The following is a 22,251-nucleotide window of genomic DNA, read 5'->3' as shown; positions in this document are numbered from 1 at the left end:
CACTTCCACTGCTCCAGAGTTCAATGGTGGCGAGCTTTATACCACTCCAGCTGACGCTTGGCATTCCACATGGTGATCTTAGGCTTGTGTGAGGCTGCTCGGCCATGGAAACCCATTTCATGAAGCTCCAGACGAACAGTCCATGTGCATACGTTGCTTCCAGAGGCAGTTTGGAACTCAGTAGTGAGTATTGCAACTGAGGACTAATGATTTTTACGCACTACACACATCAGCACTTGGCGGTCCCGTTCTGTGAGCTTGTGTGGCCTACCACTTACAGTTAAAAGTCCACATACTTTGCGAAATATAGTGTAAGTGCCTTTGAACGGGGTAAGGTAGTAGGAGCCGGATTTTTCATGCTCAACATTTTCTTGTGTGTGTCAAGAATGGTCAACCACCCAAAGCACATCCAGCCAACTTGACACAACTGTGGGAAGCCTTGGAGTCTACATGGTTCAGTATCCCTTTAGAATGCTTTAAACACCTTGTAGAGTCCATGCCCTGACGAATTGAGGCTGTTTTGAGGGCACAAGGGGGTGATGCAACTCAATATTAGGAAGGTGTTCCTCATTTTTGGTATACTCAGTGTATTCAGTCCAGTATATAGCTCAACACTGTTCAACAGATGACATCACAATCACTGCATTAATAAGAATTATAAACTCGATTGTGTGGGTCATGGATGCTGATTGGCTGAAACAGGATTTCAGGCGTATGTATATCAGACAATATACTACGGGTATGTAGCTAAAAAATACTTGATTACTGTTCTATTTAAACCCATTTATAATAGCAGTAAGGCAACTCAGGTGTTTGTGTTATATGACCAATATAAGGGCTGTATCCAGGCACTCCGCTTCAAGCATAAGAACAGCCTTAGCTGTGGTAAATTTAAGCAATAAGGTCATTAGATACGAGGGGCTTCGAACCCTAAAGGTTGATTGGCACACAGTCGTGGTCTATCAGACCGTATACCACGAGTATGACAAAACATTTATTTGTACTGCTCTAATTACATTTGTAACCAGTTTATAATAGTAATAAGGCACCTCAGGGGTTTGTGCTATATGGCCAATATATCATGGCTAAGGGCCGTGTCCAGGCATGTTGAGTTGCATCGTGCCCAAGAACAGCCCTTAGCCGTGGTGTATTGGCCATATACCACACCCCCACCACCCGGGACTTATTAGTTAAATATACACTATTAGAAAAAATTGGAATCTAGAACCTAAAAGGGTTCTTTGGCTGTCCCCATGGATAACCTTTTGAAAAAATGTTGGCTCTAACTGGAACAAAAAAGGGTTCTACTTGTAACCAAAAAGGGTTATCCTATTGGGACAGCCGAAGAACCCTTTTGGAACCCTTTTTTTCTAAGAGTGTACCACTCCCCCTTGGGCATAATTATAACCCGGGTAGTTTGGATCCTGGACGCTTAACATCTTTAATCATGTTAACAAAGTTGCATGATTTTACCTCAAATAGGTAATGAGTTATGATTATTACATTTATCAATCTACACAAAGTTATGGACCTTTGGTTTTCCCAATTGAAATTGCACATGGTGTGTGTGTGTCAATATATTTCATTATATTTAATCAGACTCTAGTGTGGGGAGAAAAAGCTTGAGGGCACTGTGGACAAAAATCTATTCATAAATTCTCATACATTGACTGCAATAGTTTATTGGATGATCACAACATGACATGTCAACCAAACGGTGGGTCAACCATACAACATTACCACCATTGATTGATTGATAGTGATGACATCACAGATGATAGTTGATTCCATATGGAGACTGGAGAGAGGATCATCAGCGGCCTCATCCTGGTCACTTCTCAACTTTTAATTTCTAAAAGAAAATATAAAAACATAATGAAATTGTTAGTTCCGCATGCCTGGTCCAGAGGCATGTAAAGCGGAAGTAACCTCAAGGCTACCTCATAATTTTCACTCACACATGTCAATTTTGTGGTCTCTTTCTAAAACAGAACGTTTTTTTTCAAGACTTACAGGTAGGGTCAGTTTTATCAAGCGTTACAATCGACCCCCATTCCATTCAAGTCAATGGTGACCTTTATAATCAAAAGTTATTACTGACATGCACATATTATGTATTTTATCTGTTTAAGGGGATATCTGGGAAGCAAACATAAACAAAACAGTCCCCCTGATTTATTTGGTAAACAGCTGAGTAACAGGAATTGAGAAAAATGACCACTCTCAAATTAATAGACCTTATTTACATAAAAAGCAAAATTTTTGCAAATGTATTCAGACTCTTTGCTATGAGACTCAAAATTGAGCTCAGGTGCATCCTGTTTCCATTGATCATCCTTGAGATGTTTCTACAACTTGATTGGCGTCCACCAGTGTTAAATTCAATTGATTGGACATGATTTGGAAAGGGACACACCTGTCTATATAAGGTCCCACAGTTGACAGTGCATGTCAGAGCAAGCCATGAGGTCGAAGGAATTCTCCGTAGAGCTCCGAGACAGGATTGTGTCGAGGAACAGATCTGGGGAATTTCTGTAGCATTGAAGGTCCCCAAGAACACAGTGGACTCCATCATTCTTAAATGGAAGAAGTTTGGAACCACCAAGACTCTTCCTAGAGATGGCCGCCCGGCCAAACTGAGCAATCGAGGAAGGTGAGCAACCAGGGAGGTGACCAAGAACCCGATAGCAGCTCTGACAGAGTTCCTCTGTGGAGATGGGAGAACCTTCCAGAAGGACAACCATCTCTGTAGCACAACACCAATTAGGTCTTTATGGTAGAGTGGCCAGACAGAAGCTACTTCTTAGTAAAAAGCACATGACAGCCCACTTGGAGTTTGCCAAAAGGCACCTAAAGATTCTCAGACCATGTGAAACAAGATTATCTGGTCCTATGAAACCAAGATTAAACTCTATGGCCTAAAAGCCAAGCTTCACGTCTGGAGGAAACCTGGCACCATCCCTACGGTGAAGCATGGTGGCAGCATCATGTGGGGATGTTTTTCAGCGGCAGGGTCTGGTAGATTCGCCAGGATCGAGACAAAAATGAACGGAGCAAAGTACAAAGAGATACCTGCTCCAGAGCGCTCAGGACCTCAGACTGGGGTGAAGGTTCACCTTCCAGCAGGACAACGACCCTAAGCACACAGCCAAAACAATGAAGGAATGGCTTCGGGACAAGTCTGTGAATGTCCTTGAGTGGCCCAGCCAGAGCCCAGACCCAATCGAACATCTCTGGAGAGACCTAAAAATAGTTGTTCAGCAACGCTCCCTATCCATCCTGACAGAGCTTGAGAGGATCTGCAGAGAAGAATGGGAGAAACTCCCCAAATACAGGTGTGCCAAACTTGTAGCATCAAGGGTCTGAATACTTATGTAAATATGATATTTAAATGTTTTAATATAAAATAGCAAAAAAAAATGCTTTGTCATTATTTGCTATTGTGTGTAGATTGATGAGCGGAAAAAAAAAATGTAATCAATTTAGAATAAGGCTTTAACGTAACAAAATGTGGAAAAAGTCAAGGGGTCTGAATACTTTCCGAATGCACTATATACTCTCTTAGAATAGGTTTACCCCATTTAATGTATTTGAGACCCACCACCTAGATTTGGTCATACGTAGCAAAATTAGATGTGGTGTTTTTTTACATTGGATAAAAGCAGACTCAGCTAGAAAATGTTCTCTCATACACTGCAGTTGAGGAACAATGAGAAAGTCATTCTGCTTTGAAATTTGATAAACTTGTAACCCCACTTTTGAGAAAATAAACTTAGAATAATTTGGCATGCCTATTGGAGAGCTCTTCTTTGTCTACACCCTGTCACGACTTCCGCCGAAGTCGGCTCCTCTCCTTGTTCGGACGGCATTCGACGTCACCGGCTTTCTAGCCATCGCCGCTCCATTTTTCATTGATCCATTTGTTTTGTCTTGTTCCCTGCACACCTGCTTTTCATTCCCCAATCACAATGCATGTATTTATTCCTTTGTTCCCCCTCATGTCTTTGTGTGAAATTGCTAGGGTTACGTGTTAATTGTTGATGCGCCAGACTGGTTTGCTTATATCGTGTTGTCCACGAAGATGTTTAATGCTAAACATATATTATTGTGACTGTTTTGCGCGTTTTGCACTTTTGCCTATTGGCTGGAGGTTTTGACTCAGTTGCGTCCGTCTGTTGGTTTCTCCTGCCTCAAAAAAGTGTGCGCCTGTTCACAACTCTCTGCTCTCCTGCACCTGACTTCACTATCAGTACACCTGACACAGCCATTCAGCATTGTTCACACCCTCTTAAGCCTTAGCCCCACCCATCTCTTTAAGGATTCACATGTGAGGCCATGTGCTAAACAGAGTGTGTAGTGTAGTAAACAACCAAAGATTGGTGTAAACAGTAGAGTGAAATGGTTACTTGCATATTTGCATAGTAACAATATCAAAAACAGAAAGTGTCCAAAGAATTTTTAGATGACGCTTACCCAGACACATTTGTCTAAATTGATGGGTCATGTGAAAAACATCTAGCTAAGTGGATGTGTCACAATTGTCTAGACATGTACACACGTTCATGAAATACAATAGATGGGCGTAATCACCCACAGACACACCTGGCTAACTTGATGGGTCATTTACTCATTTTGCGAAGTAGATACTTTTGTTTAGACATGTAGCTAACTAGCTAGCTAAACAATGAACTGGCAGAATCAGCACTTATACCACCACCAATAGCTGTAGTTTGACTCTGCAGGTAGCTAAAGCTAACCAACTAGGTTAAATGTTAGCTAGCTAGCTAACATTAGGCTATAACTGGCAATGCAAATGGATATCTGATACAAATAATATTAATACACAGATCATACAGGTAATGTTAACTAGCGAGCCAGCAAGCTAACGTTCACTAGCTAGTGAACAGTACTCTTTAGCTTGCAATGAAAATGACTTTCTAATGACTTTAAACATATTACAACATTCTCGTGTAAGACATCATCCCATTCCACTCTTTTAAACATTATGGGGAGGTTTTCCCAGACACAAATTGAGCCTAGTCCTGGACTAAAAAGTCAGATCAATGGAAAATTATTTTTTGTCCAGAACTGGTTGTAATCTGTGTCCGTGAAACCGCTCCTTGCATTTCACGTAACCTAATACATAAAGCTACTCAGACGGCAAATGGAAACGGTAGTTGACAACTTTTGAACATATTTTGAAGCTATACTGTACATGGTTTATGTTATTGTTATAAACAATGGAGTAATGTAACCTTATACAATATTTTGGGTTATCATAGGGGAAGACAGTTGTGCTATGCTCTTGAGCCATCCATAAGTTATAGCATTTAAAGGGTCTGTGATTGTTTCATACATTTTTTACACACACCAATTGATTATTGAAAAATATAACTTACATAATAAATGCCTCATGAGCTTAGTCCAATTGTCATACCCCATCAGAACCCAAAATATACTGAACAAAAATATCATCACAACATGCAACAATTTCAAAGATTTTTACGAGTTACAGTTCATATAAGGAAATCAGTTAATTGAAATGAATAAATTAGGCCCTAATCTATGGATTTTACAATGACTGGGAATTGTCATGCCCTGACCATAGAGAGCCCTTGGTTCTCTATGGTGTAGTAGGTCAGGGCGTGACTACGGGGGGTGTTCTAGGTTATATATTTCTGGTGCTCTTGGTACGGTTCCCAATTATAGGCAGCTGATGTTCGTTGTCTCTAATTGGGTTACTTAAGGGTTCCCTGTTCCCACCTGCTTTGTGGGATATTGTTTTTGAGAGAGTGCAGGTAGCACCTGCACGGTCGTTGTTTGTTTCTTGGTTTGTTTTAAGTTTCACTTAATAAGGATGTGGAACTCCAATCACGCTGCGCCTTGGTCCGTCTCTCGTTCGTGACAGGAATACAGATTTGCATCTTTTGGTCACAGATATAGTTTACATACACTTAGGTTGGAGTCATTAAAACATATTTTTTAACCACTCCACAAATTTCTTGTCAACAAACTATAGTTTTGGCAAGTCGCTTAGGACATCTACTTTGTGCATGACACAAGTAATTTTTCCAACAATTGTTTACAGACAGATTATTTCACTAATAATTCACTGTATCACAATTCCAGTGGGTCAGAAGTTTACATACACTAAGTTGACTGTGCCTTTAAACAGCTTGGAAAATTCCAGAAAATGTTGTCATGGCTTTAGAAGCTTCTGATAGGCTAATTGACAATATTTGAGTCAATTGGAGGCTTATCTGTGGATGTACTTCAAGGCCTACCTTCAAACTTAGTGCCTCTTCGCTTGGCATCATGGGAAAATCAAAATAAATCAGAAAAAAACTGTGATTTATTTTTAGATGTCTACAAGTCTGGTTCATCCATTTCAAACGCCTGAAGGTACCATCCTTTCCAAACACCAATTTCCAAAAGCCTGAAGGTACCACGTTCATCTGTACAAACAATAGTATGCAAGTATAACCACCATGGGACACACACAGCCATCATACCGCTCAGGAAGGAGACACATTCTGTCTCATAGAGATGAACGTACTTTGGTGCGAAAAGTGCAAATCAACCCCAGGACAACAGCAAAGGACATTGTGAACATGCTGGAGGAAACAGGTACAAAAGTATCTATATCCACAGTAAAACGAGTCCTATATCGGCATAACCTGAAAGGGCACTCAGCAAGGAAGAAGCCACTGCTCAAAAACCGCCATAAAAAAGCCAGACTACGATTTGCAACTGCACATGGGGACAAAGATCGTACTTTTTGGAGAAATGTCCTCTGGTCTGATGAAACAAAAATAGAACTGCTTGGCCATAATGACCATCTTTATATTTGGAGGAAAAAAGGGGAGGCTTGCAAGCTGAAGAACACCATCCCAACTGTGAAGCACTGGGGTGGCAGCATCATGTTGTGGGGGTGCTTTGCTGCAGGAGGGACTGGTGCATTCACAAAATAGATGGAATCATGAGGCAGGAAAATTATGGATATATTGAAGCAACATCTCAAGACATCAGTCAGGAAGTTGAAGCTTGGTTCCACATGGACAATGACCCCAAGCATACTTCCAAAGTTGTGGCAAAATGGCTTAAGGACAACAAAGTCAAGATTTTGGAGTGGCCATCACAAAGCCCTGACCTCAATCCTATAGAAAATTGCGGGCAGAACTGAACATGTGTACGAGCAAGGAGGCCTACAAACCTGACTTAGTTACACCAGCTCTGTCAGGAGGAATGGACCAAAATTCACCCAACTTATTGTGGGAAGCTTGTGGAAGGCTAGACGCAACGTTTGACCCAAGTTAAACAATTTAAAGGGTATCAAATCCTAATTGAGTGTATGTAAACTTCTGACCCACTGGGAATGTGATGAAAGAAATACAAGCTGAAATAAATCATTCTCTCTACTATTATTCTGAAATTTCACATTCTTAAAATGAAGTGGTGATCCTAACTGACCTAAGACAAGGAATATTTACTAGGATTAAATGTCAGGAATTGTGAAAAACTGAGTTTAAATGTAATTATCTTTAGCTGAGGTGTATGTAAACTTCCGATTCCAACTGTACCTTAAAAAAAAGGTAGTGGCGGGTGGACGTACTGCCAAATTCTCTAAAAAGACTGAGGTGGCTTCTTTGGAAACAGCTCTGCTGGACATTCCTGCTGTCATCATGCCATTGCATGCTCCCTCAAAACTTGAGACATCTGTGGCATTGTGTTGTGACAAAACCACACATTTTAGAGTGGCCTTTTATTGTCTACAGCACAAGGTGCATCTGTGTAGTGATCATACTGTGGAAGGGATTTGGCGCGATTGGGAGGGTGATCTAGATCAAGGATACCCACCAGTAATCCTCAAAAAAAAATTGAGATTGCTCAGTTTGTTCACAATGTGTGGAGAAGGCGAAATTTACTTTTTGTATAATGTGGCCAGATGGTAGCATCAGCTTTGATTATTGTATGTGTATAAATTATAAAATGTTATTTTGTTCTGTAGTGTCTTGTAAACCCATGTGGGCTGGGAAATCTTATAAATCAATCATCACATTTGAAAATACAGTACAACCCCAATCAATGTAAGAACATTGACCCTTTTCTCAATATTGTAATATTGTAAAAACATGATGTTCTACTGGAAACCTGCCTTTACAGTGGCTTGCGAAAATATTCACCCCCTTGGCGATTTTCCTATTTTGTTGCCTTACAACCTGGAATTCAAATTTATTTGGGGGGGGATTGTATCATTTGATTTACACAACATGCCTACCACTTTGAAGACACTTTGAAAACATACAAGAAATAAGACAAAAGAAAAACAGAGAACTTGAGCGTGTATAGCTATTCACCCCCCAAATGTCAATACTTTGCAGAGCCACCTTTTGCAACAATTACAGCTGCAAGTCTCTTGGAGTATGTCTCTATAAGCGTGGCACATGTAGCCACTGGGATTGTTGCCCATTCTTCTAGTTAAAACTGCTCCAGCTCCTTCAAGTTGGATGTGTTCCCTTGGTGTACAGCAATCTTTAAGTCATACAACAGATTCTCAATTGGATTTTGGTCTGGGCTTTGACTAGGCCATTCCAATACATTTAAATGTTTACCCTTAAACCACCAGAGTGTTGCTTCAGCAGTGTGCTTAGGGTCATTGTCCTGCTGGAAGTTGAACCTCCGTCCCAGTCTCAGATCTCTGGGAGACTGAAACAGGTTTCCCTCAAGAATATCCCTGTATTTAGCACCATCCATCATTCCTTCAATTCTGACCAGTTTCCCAGTCCCTGCCGATGAAAAACATCCCCACAGCATGATGCTGCCACCAGCATGATTCACTGTGGGGATGATGATCTCAGGGTGATGAGAGGTGTTGGGTTTGCACCAAACATAGCGTTTTCCTTGATGGCCAAAATGCTCAGTTTTAGTCTCATCTGACCAGAGTACCTTCTTCCATATGTTTGGGGAATCTCCCACATGCCTTTTGGCGAACACCAAACGTGTTTGTTCATTTTTGTCTTTAAGCAATGGCTTTTTTCTGGCCACTCTTCCGTAAAGCCCAGCTCTGTGGAGTGTATGGCTTAAAGTGGTCCTATGGACAGACACTCCAATCTCTGCCGTGGAGCTTAGCAGCTCCTTCAGAGTTATCTTTGGTCTATTTGTTGCCTCTCTGATTAATGCCCTCCTTGCCTGGTCCGTGAGTTTTGGTGGGCAAAATAAAAATCCATTTAAATTACAGGCTGTAAAGAAACAAAATAGGAAAAAAAACAGGGGGGGTGAATACTTTTGAAAGGCATTGTGTCTATGTACGTGGGTGGGTGTGTATGTACATATCCTGCCAATGCAGCACCCCCAGGTGTGATCCCTGCTTTGAGAAGGTTCTGGAGGAGGTGACCCACTACACCCCTCGCTACATGGAGGAGATGGAGTTCATATTTTACCAACCACAGGAGGAAAAGAGGAATAGTATCAGCAATGATAGACATAATCAACAATGCGAGGTGGCCTACACCTGCAGTAAGACTGTTACTAGGAGTGTGTGTGTGGATGTGGGTGGTATTTCTTTATGTCATCTCTCACTAAACATTTCTGTCATGCCCTTTTCTCTCATTTCCCCACTCTCTCCCTTTTTCTGTCTTTCTTTTTCCCCCTTCTCTCTTTCTCCTTCTCTCTCCCGGTGTGAAGTCTGTGTATAATGAGCTCCACAACACTCTCATTGCTATTAATAAGCAGGACAAACTGCACTGGTGGAAGAACATCCACAGACCGGGCATGTCCACTGACTGACCTCACTTCCAGGTGCAACACACACACCGAGCTAGTCGGAAGTTAATAGGTTCTAATGGAGTGTTCTGTAGTATGGAATGATGTAGACTTCAGACCCTTTATTATTGTCAGAGTTAGTCTAATGTATTGAACAGTGTTACAAGCTAATGTAGCAGACTGTATAACAGTAGCGTAAGTTCCAACAATGAGACCATTATTAAAGACTGCTGGAGGTTAATATACTGGACCGGTCTGCCTTGTTGTTCAATGGAGTGTAATGAAACCTGTATTTCAGGAGTGGGCACCAGAAAAGAAAAGATAAAAAGGAAAGGGTAGAGACACAGCAAGGCACAATAGAGGTGAGCATGTCTCCATATGTCTTTATGACCTCATGCTACATTTCAACTATACGTCAGGTTCAGTCTCTTACGATTATCATGTCATACTGTGCGATGTTAACAAATTAAAATCATCCTGGCCAGATTTGCTTCAGTTCTGTTGTCACATTCTGCGATTGGCTTGCTAGGCTACGTCAGGCGACGTGGGCTACATCAACTGCAGTTGTGTATTTGATCTGTGCTTTTTCCAGCACCAGGAGCGCAAGCCTCTCTCTATGCTTATGCGCAAGTGAAGTGAGTTCGGAAAAACTCATAGTAGGCCTAGGCATTTTATTTAAAAAAAATAATATACAAACTTATATGTCCTAACTCAGAATAGGCTTCCCCAAAATAACATGGCCGCTGTGGTAGAACGTATGTTTAAATTGCCGATTTTGTGCATTTATAAAAAATCCCATCAGTTAGCCTGATTTCAGATGCATCATTAAAACAAGATTAAGGAAATCGTTCTTCTTGCACAAAATGTAAAAGTTTAAATCAAACTATTATGTTAATCTGACTTTTCACAATAATCATATTATGGTGCGTACACTCGGTTCGGCCATGTTCCTATTGGTCAGTCACCTGGATCGACAGAACTTTGTTGGAGCCTATGACCTTACGTACTGGTACTTAATCGGCGGACCTAGACCCTGTCACACTGAAGAGCCAAGATGTCCGACAATCGTTTATGACCTAAAAATTGACCCACGACTTGAAAATGTGTCTGGGACGGCAAGATCGTGGCATAAGAAGGCTAAAATCATACATTCACAGACGCAATGACCATCTTGTTGGGGATGAAATGCGAGAACAGTGCTAGTGCATCCATTATGTTAACAGTCAAATTGCCAGGGTTAGAGGTTCCAAAACCCTTCTATGGCTTATATGTATACGGCCACAAACCAACAAGCTGTTCCACAGATAGGAGTGGGAAACACCAAAGCACACCAAAGACGGCATTAACAAAAAGTAATAAAGAGGTGTAACGATCTGAGTGTAGTGGGTGAGAAGTCAGGCGCAGGAAGCAGAGAGTTCAGGGGAGTGCTATTTTAATGCACAAAGAAACGGCGAACATAAGCCAACCCCACGAAAACACAGGGCGTAATGAACAAACAAACGCCCCAAACAGGGGACTTAAACTGTCCAGGAAAAACCACAAAAATGGGAAAAACACGAAACCCATAGACGTGCACACAAGTACACCAAACAGACGGTCACAATAATTAATCCCGCACAAGGAACCAGGAGGGCCGGCTGACTAATAAAGCCTCACTACTATATTACCTAACTCAAAACAGGTGCACTCAATAAACACATAAGGAGGGGGAGGAAATAATCAGTGGCAGCTAGTAGGCCGGTGACGATGAGCGCCGAGCGCCACCCGAACGGGAAGGGAAGCCTCCTTCGGTCGGAGTCGTGACAAGAGGGCCCTTCTAAAAGCCTATTTTACACCATAGCCTGCCGAAATAGTACGGTAACTTTTCTTACATTTTGATTTTGGCACAAATTAAATGTGCCATGAATTGATGTTTTAGCATTATCTCAATGAAGAGTTTGGTGATCGACTGGCCATGTGTCACATTTGCATGTGCAATTTTAAGCCTGCTATAGTTAGTGGCAGGCAGACGAGCAATATCCACCTTCGTACGGATTAAGTCTTACCTGGAATGTGAATCTAACTGATGCTGGCTAGCTTTATAAAAGCCTGAATAGATCTGGTTTGCTTCGTAGTATGCCACTCTGGTGACAGATACAGCGAGACACACACACTAACCACTAATCCCTTGTATCTCTCTCTGTTAGTCTAATGGCTGGGATGCCTAGGAGACGTACAGAGTCAACTCCATCTGTGCCTTCTTCTCCATGTATACGTGAGTATCTTCCCCTCAGCTCCTCAATGACTCAAAGCCCCTCAATCTATTTTTAGAAGGTTTAGTAATGCATTATTTGCCTCAACAGGTACCCCCTTTCCAACCAGAATACCTGTATTTAAACTGGTGTAACTTTTATTTATTTTATTTCACCTTTATTTAACCAGGTAGGCAAGTTGAGAACAAGTTCTCATTTACAATTGTGACCTGGCCAAGATCAAGCAAAGCAGTTCAACACATACAACAACACAGAGTTACACATGGAGTAAAACAAACATAAAGTCAATAATACAGTACAAAAATAAGTCTATATATAATGTGAGCAAATGAGGTGAGATAAGGGAGGTAAAGGCAAATAAGGACACGGTGGCGAAGTAAATACAATATAGCAAGTATAACACTGGAATTGTCGATTTGCAGTGGAAGAATGTGCAAGGTAGAAATATAAATAATGGGGTGCAAAGGAGCAAAATAAATAAATAAATACAGTAGGGGGAAGAGGTAGTTGTTTGGGCTAAATTCTAGATGGGTTATGTACATGTAGCGTGGTTCGTTCTGCGTTGTGTACTTTTAATTAGGACGCTGCCACAACTGAAGATCTGCTAGTTTAATTATTTTTATTTGCCCTGCACACGAAGAGACAACACACATTATGTTAACCCTTGGCGCAGTCCTAGCTCTCAGGCACCTTGCCAGCCAAAGGTCAGGCAAAAGAGCGCCAAAAGGAAATAACAGGTGCTGCGTGCACACGTTCAATGCACAACAGCACAACATAGAATACAAGTAAAATAATACAGAACATAGTTCGGACAAAATAAAAGACATACCTGCACACAAAGAAACAACACACATTATGTTAACCCTTGGCGAAGTCCTAGCTCTCTGGCACCTGTGCAAGCACATGGACACTCACTCAAACACTGTCCCAAGTACACACAAGTTACAATAGATACCCTAGTTAGTGAGCTTTTTGAAACGTGTTAACATAAATCTTTATATCATCCACATTGTAACAAACTTATGGTGGCCTAACAGTACATTGTGTAACATTACCACGGTTTTATATTGAACAATTTCGGAGCCAAGGACAACATACCTTGCTAGCCAAAGGTCAGGCAAAAGAGAACAATAAGGGGGTACGGAAATACAGATAATCCGCGATGGGCCAAACCAAAATATACAAAACTTTTACAATCACATGTATGTACAATATTGATGTGAAAAAGTGTTTGTACACCAAAGAATAACATTAGCTATGCAGCTGTAATTAAATCAATCAAACACCCTGAATTATTAATATTATTATCAAATTATTAACATCCTCTCTTGACCTGGCCTATTTGAATTGGTCCTTGTGTGCAACTTGGTGCATAATCTAGGGGAACAACATCACACTGCTACATACAGGTGCAGTAATCTGTGAGCTGCTCTGACAGCTGGTGCTTAAAGCTAGTGAGGGAGATAAGTGTTTCCAGTTTGAGTTTTTTGTGGCTCGTTCCAGTCATTGGCAGCAGAGAAAGAAGAGGCGGCCAAAGGAGGAATTGGTTTTGGGGGTGACCAGAGAGATATACCTGCTGGAGTACGTGGTACAGGTGGATGCTGCTATGGTGACCAGCGAGCTGAGATAAGGGGGGACTTTACCTAGCAGGGTCCTGTAGATGACCTGGAGCCAGCGTGTTTGGCGACGAGTATGAAGCGAGGGCCAGCCAACGAGAGCGTACAGGTCGCAGTGGTGGGTAGTATATGGGGCTTTGGTGGCAAAACGGATGGCACTGTGATAGACTGCATCCAATTTATTGAGTAGGGTATTGGAGGCTATTTTGTAAATGACATCGCCGAAGTCGAGGATTGGTAGGATGGTCAGCTTTATGAGGGTATGTTTTGCAGCATGAGTGAAGGATGCTTTGTTGCGAAATAGGAAGCCAATTCTAGATTTAACTTTGGATTGGAGATGTTTGATGTGAGTCTGGAAGGAGAGTGTACAGTCTAACCAGACACCTAGGTATTTGTAGTTGTCCACATATTCTAAGTCAGAACCGTCCAGAGTAGTGATGCTGGACGGGCGGGCAGGTGCAGGCAGCGATCGATTGAAAAGCATGCATTTAGTTTTACTTTTATTTAAGAGCAGTTGGAGGCCACGAAAGGAGAGTTGTATGGCATTGAAGCTCGTCTGGCGGGTTGTTAACACAGAAGTATAGAAGTATACAGAAGTATACAGAATGGTGTTATCTGCGTAGAGGTGGATCAGAGACTCACCAGCAGCAACAGTGACATCATTGATGTATACAGAGAAGGGAGTCAGCTCAAGAATTGAACCCTGCGGCACCCCATAGACACTGCCAGAGGCCCGGACAACAGGCCCTCTGATTGGACACATTGAACTCTATCAGAGAAGTAGTTGGTGAACCAGGCGAGGCAATCATTTGAGAAACCAATGCTATTGAGTCTGCCGATGAGTATGTGGTGATTGACAGAGTCGAAAGCCTTGGCCAGGTCAATGAATACGGCTGCACAGTATTGTTTCTTATCGATGGCGGTTAAGATATCGTTTAGGACCTTGAGCGTGGCTGAGGTGCACCCATGACCAGCTCTGAAACCAGATTGCATAGAGGAGAAGGTGCAGTGGGATTCTAAATGGTCGGTAATCTGTTTGTTGACTTGGTTTACGAAGACCTTAGAAAGGCAGGGTAGGATAGATATAGGTCTGTAGCAGTTTGGGTCAAGAGTGTTCCCCCCTTTGAAGAGGGGGATGACCGCAGCTGCTTTCCAATCTTTGGGAATCTCAGACGACACGAGAGGTTGAACAGGCTCGTAATAGGAGTTGCAACAATTTCGGAAGATAGTTTTAGAAAGAAAGGGTCCAGATTGTCTAGCCCGGCTGATTTGTAGGGATCCAGATTTTGCAGCTCTTTCAGAACATCAGCTGACTGGATTTGGGAGAAGGAGAAATGGGGGAGGCTTGGGCGAGTTGCTGTGTGGGGTGCAGTGCTGTTGACCGGGGTAGGGGTAGCCAGGTGGAAAGCATGGCCAGGCATAGAAAAATGCTAATTGAAATTCTCAATTATAGTGGATTTATGTGTGGTGACAGAGTTTCCTATCCTCAGTGCAGTGGGCAGCTGGGATCAAATCAAATCAAATCAAATTTTATTTGTCACATACACATGGTTAGCAGATGTTAATGCGAGTGTAGCGAAATGCTTGTGCTTCTAGTTCCGACAATGCAGTAATAACGAACAAGTAATCTAACTAACAATTCCAAAAAACTACTGTCTTATACACAGTGTAAGGGGATAAAGAATATGTACATAAGGATATATGAATGAGTGATGGTACAGAGCAGCATAGGCAAGATACAGTAGATGATATCGAGTACAGTATATACATATGAGATGAGTATGTAAACCAAGTGGCATAGTTAAAGTGGCGAGTGATACATGTATTACATAAGGATGCAATCGATGATATAGAGTACAGTATATACGTATGCATATGAGATGAATAATGTAGGGTAAGTAACATTATATAAGGTAGCATTGTTTAAAGTGGCTAGTGATATATTTACATCATTTCCCATCAATTCCCATTATTAAAGTGGCTGGAGTTGAGTCAGTGTCATTGACAGTGTGTTGGCAGCAGCCACTCAATGTTAGTGGTGGCTGTTTAACAGTCTGATGGCTTTGAGATAGAAGCTGTTTTTCAGTCTCTCGGTCCCAGCTTTGATGCACCTGTACTGACCTCGCCTTCTGGATGACAGCGGGGTGAACAGGCAGTGGCTCGGGTGGTTGATGTCCTTGATGATCTTTATGGCCTTCCTGTAGCATCGGGTGGTGTAGGTGTCCTGGAGGGCAGGTAGTTTGCCCCCGGTGATGCGTTGTGCAGACCTCACTACCCTCTGGAGAGCCTTACGGTTGAGGGCGGTGCAGTTGCCATACAGGCGGTGATACAGCCCGCCAGGATGCTCTCGATTGTGCATCTGTAGAAGTTTGTGAGTGCTTTTGGTGACAAGCCGAATTTCTTCAGCCTCCTGAGGTTGAAGAGGCGCTGCTGCGCCTTCTTCACGATGCTGTCTGTGTGAGTGGACCAATTCAGTTTGTCTGTGATGTGTATGCCGAGGAACTTAAAACTTGCTACCCTCTCCACTACTGTTCCATCGATGTGGATGGGGGGGTGTTCCCTCTGCTGTTTCCTGAAGTCCACAATCATCTCCTTAGTTTTGTTGACGTTGAGTGTGAGGTTATTTTCCTGACACCACACTCCGAGGGCCCTCACCGTCTCCCTGTAGGCCGTCTCGTCGTTGTTGGAAATCAAGCCTACCACTGTTGTGTCGTCCGCAAAATTGATGATTGAGTTGGAGGCGTGCGTGGCCACGCAGTCGTGGGTGAACAGGGAGTACAGGAGAGGGCTCAGAACGCACCCTTGTAGGGCCCCAGTGTTGAGGATCAGCGGGGAGGAGATGTTGTTGCCTACCCTCACCACCTGGGGCGGCCCGTCAGGAAGTCCAGTACCCAGTTGCACAGGGCGGGGTCGAGACCCAGGGTCTCGAGCTTGATGACGAGCTTGGAGGGTACTATGGTGTTGAATGCCGAGCTGTAGTCGATGAACAGCATTCTCACATAGGTATTCCTCTTGTCCAGATGGGTTAGGGCAGTGTGCAGTGTGGTTGAGATTGCATCGTCTGTGGACCTATTTTCGCGGTAAGCAAATTGGAGTGGGTCTAGGGTGTCAGGTAGGGTGGAGGTGATATGGTCCTTGACTAGTCTCTCAAAGCACTTCATGATGACGGATGTGAGTGCTACGGGGCGGTAGTCGTTTAGCTCAGTTACCTTAGCTTTCTTGGGAACAGGAACAATGGTGGCCCTCTTGAAGCATGTGGGAACAGCAGACTGGTATAGGGATTGATTGAATATGTCCGTAAACACACCGGCCAGCTGGTCTGCGCATGCTCTGAGGGCGCGGCTGGGGATGCCATCTGGGCCTGCAGCCTTGCGAGGGTTAACACGTTTAAATGTCTTACTCACCTCGGCTGCAGTGAAGGAGAGACCGCATGTTTTCGTTGCAGGCCGTGTCAGTGGCACTGTATTGTCCTCAAAGCGGGCAAAAAAGTTATTTAGTCTGCCTGGGAGCAAGACATCCTGGTCCGTGACTGGGCTGGATTTCTTCCTGTAGTCTGTGATTGACTGTAGACCCTGCCACATGCCTCTTGTGTCTGAGCCGTTGAATTGAGATTCTACTTTGTCTCTGTACTGGCGCTTAGCTTGTTTGATAGCCTTGCGGAGGGAATAGCTGCACTGTTTGTATTCAGTCATGTCACCAGACACCTTGCCCTGATTAAAAGCAGTGGTTCGCTCTTTCAGTTTCACACGAATGCTGCCATCAATCCACGGTTTCTGGTTAGGGAATGTTTTAATCGTTGCTATGGGAACGACATCTTCAACGCACGTTCTAATGAACTCGCACACCGAATCAGCGTATTTGTCAATGTTGTTATCTGACGCAATACTTACTTCCGGGAGGAGGTGTTCTTATTATCCATGGACTTTACAGTGTCCCAGAACTTTTTTGAGTTTGTGTTGCAGGAAGCAAATTTCTGCTTGAAAAAGCTAGCCTTGGCTTTTCTAACTGCCTGTGTATATTGGTTTCTAACTTCCCTGAAAAGTTGCATATCACGGTGGCTGTTCGATGCTAATGCAGAACGCCATAGGATGTTTTTTTGCTGGTTAAGGGCAGTCAGGTCTGGAGAGAACCAAGGGCTATATCTGTTCCTGGTTCTAAATGTATTGCCTATTTAAGATGGTGAGGAAGGCATTTAAAAAAATTAACCAGGCATCCTCTGCTGACGTGATGAGGTCGAAATCCTTCTAGGATACCAGGGCCAGGTCGATTAGAAAGGCCTGCCCTCTGAAGTCTTTCAGGGAGTGTTTGACAGTGATGAGTGGAGGTCGTTTGACCACTGACCCATTACGGATGCAGGCAATGAGGCAATGATCGCTGAGATCTTGGTTGAAAACAGCAGAGGTGTATTTAGAGGGCAAGTTGGTTAGGATGATATCTATGAGGGTGCCCATGTTTACAGCTTTGGGGTGGTACCTGGTAGGTTCATTGATAATTTGTGTGAGATTGAGGGCATCAAGCACAAGCTCTGACACAAGCTCTGAAGATAGATGGGGGGCAATCAGTTCACATATGGTGTCCAGAGCACAGCTGGGGGCAGATGGGGGTCTATAGCAGGCGGCAACGGTGAGAGACTTGTTTATAGAGAGGTGGATTTTTAAAAGTAGAAGTTCAAATTGTTTGGGTACAGACCTGGATAGTAGGACAGAACTCTGCAGGCTATCTCTGCAGTAGATTGCAACACCGCCCCCTTTGGTCGTTCTATCTTGTCTGAAAATGTTGTAGTTAAGGAGAGAGATTTCAGAGTTTTTGGTAGTCTTCCTAAACCAGGATTCAGACACGGCTAAGACATCCGGGTTGAATAAAACAGGGAGGAGGCTTCTAATGTTAATATGCATGAATCCAAGGCTATTACGGTTACAGAAGTCATCAAAAGAGAGCGCCTGGGGAATAGGAGTGGAGCTAGGCACTGCAGGGCCTGGATTCACCTCTACATCACCAGAGGAACAGAGGAGGAGTAGGATAAGGGTACGGCTAAAAACTATGAGAATTGGTCGTCTAGGACGTTCGGGACAGAGAGTAAAAGGAGCAGGTTTCTGGGGGTGATAAAATAGCTTCAAGGTATAATGTACAGACAAAGGTAGGGTAGGATGGGAATACAGTTGAGGTAAACCTAGGAATTGAGTGATGATGAGAGAGATATTGTCTCTAGAAACATCATTGAAACCAGGTGATGTCATCGCATGTGTGGGAGGTGGAACTGAAAGGTTGGTTAAGGTATATTGAGCAGGGAAAAAAATATCTCTTCATGTTTGAGACATTTAGCATTATCTCAAAGTACGTGTTTTGTGTAGGCTCTACTGTGAAATAAGCCAATAAACACTAACCAGAACAGCAATGGACAAGGCATATTGACGGAGAGGCATGCTTAGCCGAGTGATCATAAGGGTCCAGTGAGTAGTGAGGATGGTTGGGGTCACGGCGATTCAGACAGCTAGCCGGGCCATGGGTAGCAAGCTGGCAGAGGATGGAGGTCTGTTTTTAGCCACCTCATGCGTTTCCGTCGGTAGATTAGTGGGGTTCCGTGTGGTAGAGGGGACCAATCCAATTGGCAAAATAGATATAGTTATTGTGACCCAAGAAAATCAGCAAGAAGAAGATCCAGGTGTTAATGTCCAGAGCTTGCGATAGAAATCCGGGGATATGGAGAGAAAATAGGTCCGGTATGCTCTGGTCTGAGTCACGTTGTACAAAACTGGCGATAGCTTTTCGAGCTAAAAGATAGCTGATGACCGCCAACCGTGGTTAGCTGAATTCTAATGTTAGCCAGTGAACTGGCTAGCATCTGGCTAGCATCTGGCTAGCATCTGGCTAGCTTCTGGCTAGCTTCTGGCTAGCTTCTGTTGTGGATTTCAGATTTGAGGTGAATAATACTTTTTTTATGAATTGGTGAGGCGGGTTGCAGGAGAGTGTTTTAAAGTTGAGTTTTTAGAAGAAAAAAAAATATATATAAAAAGATATGCGAAGAAAATATGTAAATATACATATATATACACGGGACACGTCTGTCACGCCCTGGTCTAAGTATTTTGTGTTTTTCTTCATGTATTGGGTCAGGCCAGGGTGTGGCATGGGGTTTTTGTATTGTGGTGTGTTTTGTCTTGGGGTTTTGGTGTGTATGTATTGGGATTGTAGCTAGTGGGGTTATCTAGCAAGGTCTATGGCTGTCTGGAGTGGTTCTCAATCAGAGGCAGGTGTTTATCGTTGTCTCTGATTGGGAACCATATTTAGGCAGCCATATTCTTTGAGTTTGTCGTGGGTGATTGTCCTTAGTGTCTTTGTTCCTGTCGCTGTGTTAGTTGACACAAGTATAGGCTGTTTCGGTTTTCGTTACGTTTATTGTTTTGTAGTGTTTTGTGTGTATTCGTGTTACGTTTGTTTGATTAAACATGGATCGCAATCTACACGCTGCATTTTGGTCCGACTTTCCTTCACACCTAGAAAACCGTAACAGAATCACCCACCACCAACGGACAAAGCAGCGTGTCAACAGGCAGGAGCAGCCCAAAGAGGAGATGCATAAGAAGGATTTCTGGACATGGGAGGAGACCCTCGACGGGAGAGGACCCTGGGCTAAACCAGGGGAGTGTAGCCGCCCAAAGGTGCAACAGGAGCAGCCCAAAGAGGAGTACAGTATGGACTATACTTCTTGGGAGGAGATAGACAGGTGGGCGGTCGACCCAGGGAGAGATGCGGATGAGCCAGAGATGTCAGTCTGCAAGGAGCTGTCAGTCTGCATGGAGCAGCCAGAGCTGCCAGTCTGCATGGAACAGCCAGAGCTGTCAGTCTGCATGGAGCAGCCAGAGATGTCAGTCTGCATGGAGCAGCCAGAGATGTCAGTCTGCATGGAGCAGACAGAGCTGTCAGTCTGCATGGAGCAGACAGAGCTGTCAGTCTGCATGGAGCAGCCAGAGATGTCAGTCTGCATGGAGCAGCCAGAGATGTCAGTCTGCATGGAGCAGCCAGAGAGCTGTCAGTCTGCATGGAGCTGTCAGTCTGCAGAGCTGTCAGTCTGCATGAGCTGCCAGTCTGCAGGAGCTGCCAGTCTGCATGGAGCCGCCAGAGCTGTCAGTCTGCATGGAGCAGCCAGAGCTGCCAGTCAGCAAGGAGCTGTCAGCAGCCAGAGCCGCCAGTCAGCATGGAGCAGCCAGATCTTTCAGTCTGCCAGGATCCGCCAGTCAGCCAGACTCTTCCTGATCTGCCAGTCAGCCAGACTCTTCCAGATCTGCCAGACTCTTCCAGATCCGCCAGTCAGCCAGACTCTTCCAGATCCGCCAGTCAGCCAGACTCAGCCAGATCTGCCAGTCAGCCAGACTCGTCCAGATCTGCCAGTCAGCCAGACTCTTCCAGATCTGCCAGTCAGCCAGACTCGTCCAGATCTGCCAGTCAGCCAGACTCGTCCAGATCTGCCAGTCAGCCAGACTCGTCCAGATCTGCCAGTCAACCAGACTCGTCCAGATCTGCCAGTCAACCAGACTCTTCCAGATCTGCCAGTCAACCAGACTCTTCCAGTCAACCAGATCTGCCAGTCGGCCAGGATCCGCCAGTCGGCCAGGATCCGCCAGTCGGCCAGGATCCGCCAGTCGGCCAGGATCCGCCAGTCGGCCAGGATCCGCCAGTCGGCCAGGATCTGCCAGTCGGCCAGGATCTGCTGAAACCACCAGCCAGCCAGGATCTGGTAGATCTACCTACCTGCCTGAGCTTTCTCTCACTCCCAGAGCTTTCTCTCACTCCCGAGCTTTCTCTCCTCCAGTCGGCCAGGATCTCACTCCCGAGCTTCCCCTCACTCCCGAGCTTCCCCTCACTCCCGAGCCTCACTCCCGAGCTCCCCTCACCTGCCTGAGCTTCCCCTCACTCCCGAGCTTCCCTCACTCCCGAGCTTCCCCTCACTCCCGAGCTTCCCCTCACTCCCGAGCTTCCCCTCACTCCCGAGCTTCCCCTCACTCCCGAGCTGTCCTTCAGTCCCGATCTGCTCCTCAGTCCAGTGGGTTTCTGGGTGAGGACTACTAGGCCATGGTCGGCGGCGAGGGTGGACTATCCTGGGACGCGAGGAGAGGGGACTAAGACATTAACTGAGTGGGTTCCACGTCCCGCGCCGGAGCCGCCACCATGGACAGACGCCCACCCGGACCCTCCCTATTGTTTTGAGGTGCGTTCGGGAGTCCGCACCTTAGGGGGGGGTGGGGTTCTGTCACGCCCTGGTCTAAGTATTTTGTGTTTTTCTTCATGTATTGGGTCAGGCCAGGGTGTGGCATGGGGTTTTTGTATTGTGGTGTGTTTTGTCTTGGGGTTTTGGTGTGTATGTATTGGGATTGTAGCTAGTGGGGTTATCTAGCAAGGTCTATGGCTGTCTGGAGTGGTTCTCAATCAGAGGCAGGTGTTTATCGTTGTCTCTGATTGGGAACCATATTTAGGCAGCCATATTCTTTGAGTTTGTCGTGGGTGATTGTCCTTAGTGTCTTTGTTCCTGTCGCTGTGTTAGTTGACACAAGTATAGGCTGTTTCGGTTTTCGTTACGTTTATTGTTTTGTAGTGTTTTGTGTGTATTCGTGTTACGTTTGTTT

The sequence above is a fragment of the Oncorhynchus tshawytscha genome, linkage group LG02, assembly GCF_018296145.1.
Source record: "Oncorhynchus tshawytscha isolate Ot180627B linkage group LG02, Otsh_v2.0, whole genome shotgun sequence".
Taxonomy (NCBI): Eukaryota; Metazoa; Chordata; class Actinopteri; order Salmoniformes; family Salmonidae; genus Oncorhynchus; species Oncorhynchus tshawytscha.
Note: the sequence above shows the minus strand (reverse complement) of the source record.